A 10,418-nucleotide genomic window follows, 5' to 3' on the forward strand; every position below is an offset into this window, starting at 1 on the left:
AAAATTGAATGCGTTGGTGACCTGCTGGTAAGGTTGGGTTGGGGAAGGGAGCGGAAAACAAGGGATAAATCATTTCATTTCATGTCCTTCGCCAGGTTTTCGATGTGGATAGTCAAAAATGGACCCAAGAATAAAGTTACTTCTCCACTCAATACGTAGTGGGGCTTGATGTGGCAACTTGATCAGGATTGAAGTGTACTTCAAAACATTGATGTCATCGTGGGGACCGGATTCTGGATTAGTAATTAAGGAGATGAAGATGGCGTCCAATCCGCAAGGAACCTCACACCCAATTCTGATATCACCATGGGCTTACCTACAAGTACAACCACCCAAAACTTGATTATGCACTCTACTATCTATATGTATTCAGCATAAAACCAGCCTTAACTTGATGAAATCAAAATGTACCACCCTCACATGTTACCATCACCAGCCATTTGAAGTTCTACTGACCTTGACCTTTGGTGCTTCAGGCCCAATACCCCCACTGCCAGTGCTCTCTCTCATCTCTAATTTGCATTTTTGCGTAATGCCCTTCATGTGTAAAACCGCATGACATGACATGACATTGAAAAGTAAGTGAATCCTTTGCACAATAAAATCATTTTTTCTTGTATATATATATACTTTCTTTTTTCTTTCCTATTTTTTGTCATCCAAATCCGAATTGATGGGTCTCCCACAAATTGGTTGACGTACCGGATGCTAAAATTTCTATGCATGAAAAGACATGCATGGAAAATTTGAGACCCCCTCTCTCATGCATAAATTAGTAAAGCCATGGCCCCTACTCTTCCCAACTCATTTTATTCTTTCAATAGTAATCTTTCAGGATGGAGTAGTTCTATTCAACTCTACAGCGTACTCAATTGTTTTAAAAAGGGTACATGTCCTACATGCATAGGGACATGGTACATAGAAAAAAAAAATCACTCAAGTCATTTCGTATCTGAAAGCTAAATGAAATAAATAAAACAAAAATAGAAAAGGAGGGATGAGTGCAAAAGAGGGGAGTAATGAACCCCAAGACCGGAACAAAGGCACAGAAACGGAGGGGGAGGGGCAGGGGGGTATGGGGTTAGATGCTTCTAGGGATGTGTGCCGGTGAGCTCACACAGACTCAAGAGTTAAACGTGGGTGACGCGGTGGCTTGTGGTTTGGGGGTCCCACTTCTGCCCACATCACACTTTTATATGGAGGAATGGGGGCAGTCATGGGTCCCACCTTCCATCTCTCTTCTGCAGCTTTTTGTTTTTCTCTTTTTCTTTGAACTCTGGAACAAACCATGGTAAGCCACGTGTGTAGAGAGAGAGAGAGAGGGGGGAAGGTGAGAGGGAACTATTGGGTGGATCCAAAAGCCACTACTGTTGTCTTCTCCTTTTTTCCTCTCCTGACGTTGATTTCTTTGACGTGATTGGCGTGAGGTTGAGAGTCTGGGTCCCGCCTCTACCACCAACCATGTGACCCTCCTGGGCCCCTTCTTCCCCACGCGCCTTTCACTTCCCACTCCGCACCCCCTCCCGCTGATAAGACCTCGTTCTTATCTTCTGATTCTTCCCCGACTCTTCGGATTAATAAGCGGGGGGTTGTTTTCTTCCCTTGGTTTCAAATCGTTGAGGCTGGAAGGTGGGACCACGCGCTGTGCACTATCGTGGGTGTGGAGTTCCCTGGTTGCGAAAGCCTCGGTTCGCCGTTCCTTTGATTGGGCCCTTTTTGTCCTGGCTCTTTGGACGTTGGGGCCCATGGAGGCCCACTGGGAAAGCGCCACTTTCGTGGGGCCCAATCCCCTCACTCAGCTGAGTTTAGGGGTGCCCAGGATTGGACCCAGCCCTTGGAATCCTCGGGTCCCTGTCCTTGAAACCACCACCACCACATGCAGCCAATATACCCTCTCACCTTTTCCCCCTTCTTTCCTTTCATTTATCCTTTTCTTTTAAATAAAAAAAAAATTATTATTTTAACAATTTTGCTCTCCTCTCGACTTGGGTTTCATAAATCATATCTCAAATCAAAACCATTTAAGTTAATTCTAAGTAATTTACATTTAACTTTTAGAAAAGCTTACCAAGGAGGAAAACTCAAAAGAGAATCCCAAGGCAAGCATTAAGGAAAAGCCTAGGACGCTTTTCCTTGTGAGGAAACACCTCCATCTCCCCCTCCAAACAACGGTCCTCCTCAGTCACCTAAATTGGTCCATGAAGACATTTATCTTCTACCTTCAACAACTACAATGATTCATGTCAAGCTCCCGATATATAATTATTTCGCTTGTAGATGTGTATCATAATATTTTTGGCTTTAGCCTGGTATAGAAGAGAATAAAATGAATATATAGGAGATTAAAAATGATTCACCGACATGTTTGAGGATGGTGCACATGGCGAGTTTGGTGCGAGGGAGCATCAACAACAAAAGAGAGACGTATCCCACACATTTTACAATGTTCGGCTCCTACTAAAACCGCCGCTTCTTATGACAATCAACATCAAGGGTTTGGATCCACCCAACTCGCACTTGTTCTTCACTCCCAAAAAAAAAAAAAAAAATGAAACCATTTCTTGTAATAGAAACCGTGACCCAAATCACTACTCAATCTTCGATGTTTTGTGGTGTCTTGTATGATTTTGTTGAAGATATCATCATTGTCTATGATGGTCTCGTCTTCCCAAGCGGATAAAGCGAGATCCAAAACCTAGTTTCAGAATCTTTGCGTCCCGAAAACCTAAATGCTCACATGACTGTTGTTGATTATACAAATGGGTTCTCCTTGTGTCATAAAATATTTGAGAACTAACCTAGGATCTGCTGCCATGGACCGCTCGGATGCTTTTGTCTGACACAACCCATATTTAATGTATGATTTCAACGCGTTCTATCACTAATTTTATGATTATTGGCTAATGATGCACATGGGTATGCATTAAGAAAAATAAACAAACCCAAGGCTTGGTTTGTTTTAAATGCACAAAAGGCCGGGTCAGTCATGACTCATGGCAACAAATCTATTTTAAGCGGTCTCCTCCGATGCCGCACCGTTCTTTCAGGGACTTGATAACACCAACACTCGTACATATGATAATACCACAACGCTTTTATATTTATATATATATATATATATAAATATGCAAGAATCTGTAACCACAAAGGCCGGCCAAAAATAATACCATTTTTCTTCAATTGGGGCGAGCTTTTGGCTTTTGGTAAAGAAACCCATAACAGGCGTACACTCTACTTTGGAAAGCTAGGACCAAGCTCAACCCATGTCACACAGATGGGTATGAGATCAGATGCAAAAATTATTACTCTTGACTTTCAGTGTCAAATGATGGTTTAGGGGAAGAGGGAAAAGCAGTCGTCATGTGGGGACTGGCTGTCCAGATTCCAGAGTCCGGACTTGAGAACAAAAGTTGATTTTCATGATTTCTGGTTTAAAGATACTCAAAATGGTAGTTTTAGATTAGCTATATGAACCCACAATCCAATTATTTAATTCCAAGAGAATATCGTTTTTTTTTTCTTTATTTAAAGCATGGCTTGAGCGGAGCGGCTTATGGGTCATGGACCTATGGCTTAACAGCACTGACAGGGACCTGACTGTTCCTTTCTTCTTTAATTTTCAGTAATTTATTTTTGAATTTGGGCTAAGATGGGTCTGATTCGTGTTTAGTTATATAGTCTTTCGATGTCATGTCCCTACTCTGGATATAGGACAGGTACCAAACTGAAATTTCAAAAAGCTGAAAGGGATAGGCCCTCTTCCAAAAAATTTTTAATTCATGGGGCGAAAGAGACACTTCAGGAAAAATCCCCTCCACACGCTATTTTTTGGAAGATTTTTAATAAGCCCATTGGGAGGAAGATCATTACCAGATAAAGTAAATTAGAATAAATATTCCATGTAAAACAGAGTGAATTCTGTTTTCTATGGACCCACTGATAATTGGGTCGTCCATCCTTAATTAAATTTTTTTAGTCATCTATTATTTTTGTCCCTATGTTATTATCATCTAATTTTAATCTTGAAAGTATTTTAGCTTTCTTTCTAATTTAAATTTCATTGTATTGTTTTCCCTAAAATATGTTTGATTCATAGGAAATTGATTTGTAAGTATGTATAAGAAGTGTGAATTTCTGATAAATGAATAATTTAAACTTAATTCAAATTAAGAAATAATCAATCTAAATAGATCTTATTTTTTAAATTCACATTTTTCATATGGACTCACAATATTTGTCTTCAAAGCCTCATCTTGTTTGCTTTTTTTTTTTCCCCTAAATTAAGCTTTGGATTAAAAAAATTTAATTTAAATATAATTTGAGTATTAAAAATAATTATCCAGACTAGTAGAAAGGTTGAGTTAGATAAAACCAATTCATTAAGTTATACCCTTAAGATTGGAAATTATGTTTTATATTTTAAAAATTAAAGTATTAATGTAAATTTCACAAAAATTAACGATGTTATGATTAATTGGGTTGTCAAAAACGTGTTAGCAAGGAAAACTAATTTTAAAGAGCATATTGGGTTCACCGGTGGCTTATCTTGACTAGACGCCAACTGAGAAGTGGTTGGGTTGGCTGGTTGGAAGAAACCATCTACCAGCCGGGAGCAGGCGGGCCAGGAGACGACGAGGGAGGTGCGGTGTGGGCTGGGGTCAAAAAGGAAATGCAGACTCAAAGGAAGTGTAAACACGTCGCTCAACATTATGTGATATAAAGTTATGAAGCCTCTCTTTCTCACACACACACTTTGAAAACCTTTGTCCTCTACGCCCACGTCCTACTCATCTTTTTCAGCATCCATCTGCTTTAGTGTCGCCATCAACGTTGTACGTCCATCCACGCCACCCCCCAACCCCCCACTTGTGGAAAATTCACCCTTCATTTGTTTCATATGTTGACGTTTTCCTCCTTCTTTGCTTTTCCCTTTTGGTTTTCTATTGACTTGAATTTCACGAGTATCACGCCCTCCGACCTCCAATGTGAATGCACCTTCCGAAAATGCCCAAAACATTCCTCGCATTCTTTCTTTGATATTACCTTCATTTTTGTGTGGAAAATAATGACTTCCTGGTCCTGCCACGCTCTAGTCATCATGGGCTTCAACTTATTAAACACGCTTACATTACTGAATTTATCATCACAAGCATATTTTTGGAGTAGGTATTATCAATCATATGGTATTATTTACTACTTGATTCATGTTTTTGTATAAATTCTCATTCATTTATAATACATATAAGATCTCGTTGCTTATTTGAAAACCCGATTTTGGAAATATTATATTTCATTTTTTTTTAGTCTTATTTTGACAAAAATATCTTTTTTTTTTTTTTAAATATACATGTAAATACTTTTAAAATAGTTAAGGGCATTTATGTAAAAAATGAGTATTTTTCAAACAAAGAGGTTAAATTCATAAATATAAGGGGTATTTCATCATTTTTAATTAATTAATTATAATCAATAAAGTATAAAAGTGTGTGAGTTAGATTAACCCATTTTTCTTTATTCATACCAATATTTAAAGGAATATGGTTAGGTCAATTAGAAATGGTGGTCATGTCAAATGATGCAAGAGAGCTTTACACATCTCGTAATTATGAGGAAAACGTATAATCATATTTAGTTTTTAAACGATCAATCAAACCACCTTTTATGCTAGGTGGTTGGTTAAGTGACATATATAAGGAATATATAAATTTTTTTATTTTTTATCCCAAAACTAGTTTAGGTGGATGTAGTACTTTTTAGGACTTTAGATTTCCGTAACGAAAATAATAAATATTGAAAACATGATAGAATTTAATATATCAATATCGTACATAAGATTTGAATGTTTTCAAATGTGATTCCATTGGTAAAAATAACTTCAATGATGTGTGATAGTTACTGTGGATCTTTTGAGCCCATTGATTTTATAGTGTCATGGTTCAATTAATTTGATAATTTAATCGAATCAACTATTAAGCATTCTCATACCACATTAACACATTATTAGACCATGATTTATAGGTCCCTTGATTTTGAGGTAATGTTTCGTACATGTCATAATCATGAGACGGGGAGAAACTTATCTTATCTCATTAAATGTTATCATGGCCTAATCCAATCATCGTCTTGGAAGAGCATGGTAAGTCCATAGGCATTACTATTGCACCACCCACCCCATGTTTGCCCCATGCCCTTCGGTATCACAAGTGTCGCTCATGATAAAGTGTGCCTACACTTCGAAACTTAGAATTTTAAATGAACCATGAAATATGCTTAATTCTATGCATAAATATCCACAAAAAGGAGATTCTCAATCTCGGCAAACAATAAAAAAGTATAAAATTTTAAACTCAAAAAGAAAAAAGAAAAAAAAAAGTATAAAATTTCGAAAGAGCGCCGCTCTATTGGAGTAGGAGCCTGACACCTGCAACTAACCAATGCATCTAGAAGCTACAGGTGGACAATCATAGTCCTAAAAAGTGACCACCACAAAGCTAAAGCTGAGATCGTCTTAGGGCACATCTTTGGATGCCCATGCATTATCATTCTCACCATCAGCCCCTTTTAGCTTTCCTACTCAAAAGTTCAAAATTTTCCAGAGTATCAAACACTAACCTCTCATGGAAGATGATTTATGCTCTCCAATCTGATTTCAACTAAATTTAGAACCATATCATACAATTTTCTATTCCATCAAAGCATATTTAAACCCGAAGATTTGTGACAAAATTTTAATCCAATATTATTTGACGCAAACTCGAACAAGCAACAAATCTCAGTTGAGATTCTCCCCTCATCGTCTCTATGGAAATGTTTTACAAGATTTATAACTACTCCTTTTATTACAGGATGATTACCTAACCAACACTTAGAGCCGGCTCTATCCAACTTGTTACTGAGCATATTTTGAATATCAAATGGGCCTCCCAAAAGGTGATTTTAATGTGGTTTATGAGTCAAATAACAGAGCCTGAATTTATGATACAAAGAAGCTTAAACAACAGACCATCATTGGCTTTAAGGACCCATGAATTTAAAAAATCTCAAAGTGGAAAAAGAAGGCAAAATCAAAGGAAGAGTGAATTGATGTGGTTTTATTGTTTGTACAAAGAATCCAAAAACATAATATAAGGCATTGTGTGAACAAAGTGGAGCATGCCACCCTAGGTGTTAGCTGCCTCGAAAATACCAAATAAAAAAAAATTAAAGGTGACGAGAATAATGAGTGTGAATAAGTTGGAAGGGAAATAATTTAGGAAAAAGCGAGTGATATTAAATTGGCAAGGAGTGGAGTAGAGAGCGAGGGTTGCATTAAAATAAGGCAACGTGTAGCACCTGAAGTGTATAAAAAAGAGGCAACAAAAAGATTCTAACTTTCCAATTGTCCGACCGTGGTCCCATCATCTCCATTAGTCCAAGTTTCTTACGTGCCATGCCATCCCCTTTTGCCCTGTTCCCAACCAAATCACTCTAACCACACCCTTCACCTCAATTCGCTTTATGCAATATACCATTTTTCGAAATGTAGAAATCAATTATTTGGAAATTTTCGTATTCTTTTTATAGAAAAATCAAAAATCTCACAAGGGTCGTTTTTGCTTTTGTAATGTGGAATTGAGATTTGTTTGGACATGGATTCGATCCCATCCGTGTAGGGGTTGAGGAATTCTGATGATATTTCCATTCATGCCCTATTCCTTTTCGCACTTGCCCACAATTTGATAGTGACTGGTTTGATGCATCAAGGGGCCCACGATTTTTTTTTTTTCGTCGGGAAGATGGGGCCCACATCACATGCCCGTGTACTCACCCGCATCAAAGATTTAAAAGAGAGAAAAAAAAAATAGAAAGCTCGACCCCCACGTAAATGTGTGGGACCATGGGACCACACCCAAGTCGCTCACACCAAAAGCCAGAGTGTATAGGCGGAAAATGAGGAGAAAAGCAGTTGGAAATTGGAATCTATTTTCCTTTTTCCACACCCATGGCGAATTAAATAAAATTTAAATCGGACGGGCGTCAATGTGGGGCTCACGTGGAGATGAGATGAGTGAGAAATGTAGTAGTGAATGGTGACTATGAAGGTTTGAAATACGGGTACACAAAGATATATTATATTAGTACTTGAGAATTTTATGAAAATATCATAAAAATATTGATGGTTATTTTAATAAAAATATCTGTCGATTAAAAATTTATAAAAATATTTAAAAAGTTTTCAAGAACTAAGTAAAAATATATATATATTAAAATTATATTAATATAAGTATAATTAAAGATAATATTTATCAATTTTTAATAAAATATTAATTTAAATTCTTTTAATATATTTATATTTATTTATTTTAAAATTTTAAAAATATTTTTATTAAAAAATATTTTATTATATTTTAAATGAATAATTAAATTAAATTATATAAAATATTTTATTTGAGATCTAATTCCTAAAATTTTATTATAAATATGTGATGATAATTTTTTCTATATTACCATTAATTTATTTAAATAATTATATTTATTAATAATTTATCTTATTAAATTAATTTTAATTTATATTTTTAATATTTTAAAATAAAAATATTTAAAGTTAAATAAATAAATAAATAAATTAAAAGTGAAGTAATAGTAATTTTTAAAATAGAGATAAATATAAAAAATAATTAAAAATAAAAGGATGATATAAAATAAAATAAATTTAAATAAAAATATAAAATATAAAAACATGATAAAAAAAAGTGGCGTTTTTGAGAAGCTTAACAAAAATTGTCTGATAAATCGGTGATTTTTTTACGATTGATTTTTGGTCCGATAAATATCGGTGGATGAAACGAAATCGATGACCGATAACCGATTTTTCATCCATATTTCAACTATAAATCCTGATTATTTACACACGGTGACCGGCGACCAGTGACTAGTGAGGATCACCCACCAGTCGCCAGTTGCCCTGGGTTCTGAATTTGAGTGAAAGAAAGGAGTGGGGTCGATCTCCGTACACGTGTAAATTTTGGGTGGATACGGTGGGCAGGCGGACGTACACTGCACACACAACGGAGCACAGTGGGTGTGGGTGCACCATGTGCCCCTCTGCGCATGAGATCAGAGCGGGAGCGAGAGCGAGATTTGCGCTTCTTGCCAAAACCGTACGCGAAAAGAGGGAAAAGAAAAAGACGATCTGCTTTTTGGGGAATAAGGAAGAAGGAGGGGTACGTGGCAGAGGGGCGGCAGCGTTGGGTGGTGGGTGGTGGTAGTGCGGGTGAGGTTAGAAACTTAGAACGAGAAACGAGCGTTGGTGAAAAGGAAGTGGTGTGTGGTAACTGGTAAGTGCTAACTCTGATCTTTGACGCATAAAAGTTAAGACCCAAAAGCTGCGCCTCCCTAAACACCACGTATATTTTGGATCCAATCATGCGACCCTTCTTTTAAGGGCTCTTTAATCTCTTTACTTATCTCTTTTGTCTTTTTCTTTTTGGGATTTCAGCCTTTCCTCCCTCAACCCCCACCATTTTCATGGCCTTCATTTTCTTGGGTTTGGTACACCTTTTTGTATCATAAATTTCTAAAAACAATTGAAAGATCATTTCTATTTTTAAAAACAAAAAAAATTGTTTTAAAAAATAATTACCAACAGAATTTATAAAATAAAACCGTATTTAACAATTTAATAAATATTAAATTTTATCAAAAAATAAAAAAGCAGCCTTTGTAACCAAATGGGTGGGTGAAGATAAAAGAGGGACTATTAATGAAATGGAAGCATAAGAGGAAGGGAGTGGGAGGTACATTTGGGAAGAGCTTCATCCAGGCAGGTTTATGCAAGGGGTTGAGAAAGTGACTTGGCAGAGGATTAAAATATACTGAGTGTGTATTGACTGCAATTAAATTAAGAGCTGGACTTGTATTAGAATAAAGCTTGGTTTATTTTAATATTTAAGTATTATTCAATCTTACCAATGAATGCTTTATATTAAGCTTAAATTTCCATGAATCAATAATCAGGTAAATAAAAAATTTGGTGGACTAGCATTAATACTAATTTTTGTTAGTGCTTTCAATAATTTTTAAAAAATTTAAAAATTTGGATATTCCCATTTTTATAAAATATTTAAAATAACCACCTTTATATTTTATATAAAAAATAAAAAATTGTAAAATTTATTTTCATTTTTAAATAAATTTAATTCTATTCCATTTTCATGATGTTTGAATTAAATATACATATCCTAATTGAATTGAAATTTCATCAAATATATTTCTTATAATATAATTAGGGAGTAAGATATATGATGTCGACTTCAAGAAGGTCTTAATTTTGAATAAACAAGTTGTCAAAAAAATAAAAATAAAATCTTCAAATTCTTGGTGGGGTGAGGGCCCCCATGACTCCATGAGTATGCATGGGGAGTTTTGCTTTCAAGTGG

The sequence above is a fragment of the Vitis vinifera genome, chromosome 7 (assembly GCF_030704535.1).
Source record: "Vitis vinifera cultivar Pinot Noir 40024 chromosome 7, ASM3070453v1".
NCBI classification, from domain to species: domain Eukaryota; kingdom Viridiplantae; phylum Streptophyta; class Magnoliopsida; order Vitales; family Vitaceae; genus Vitis; species Vitis vinifera.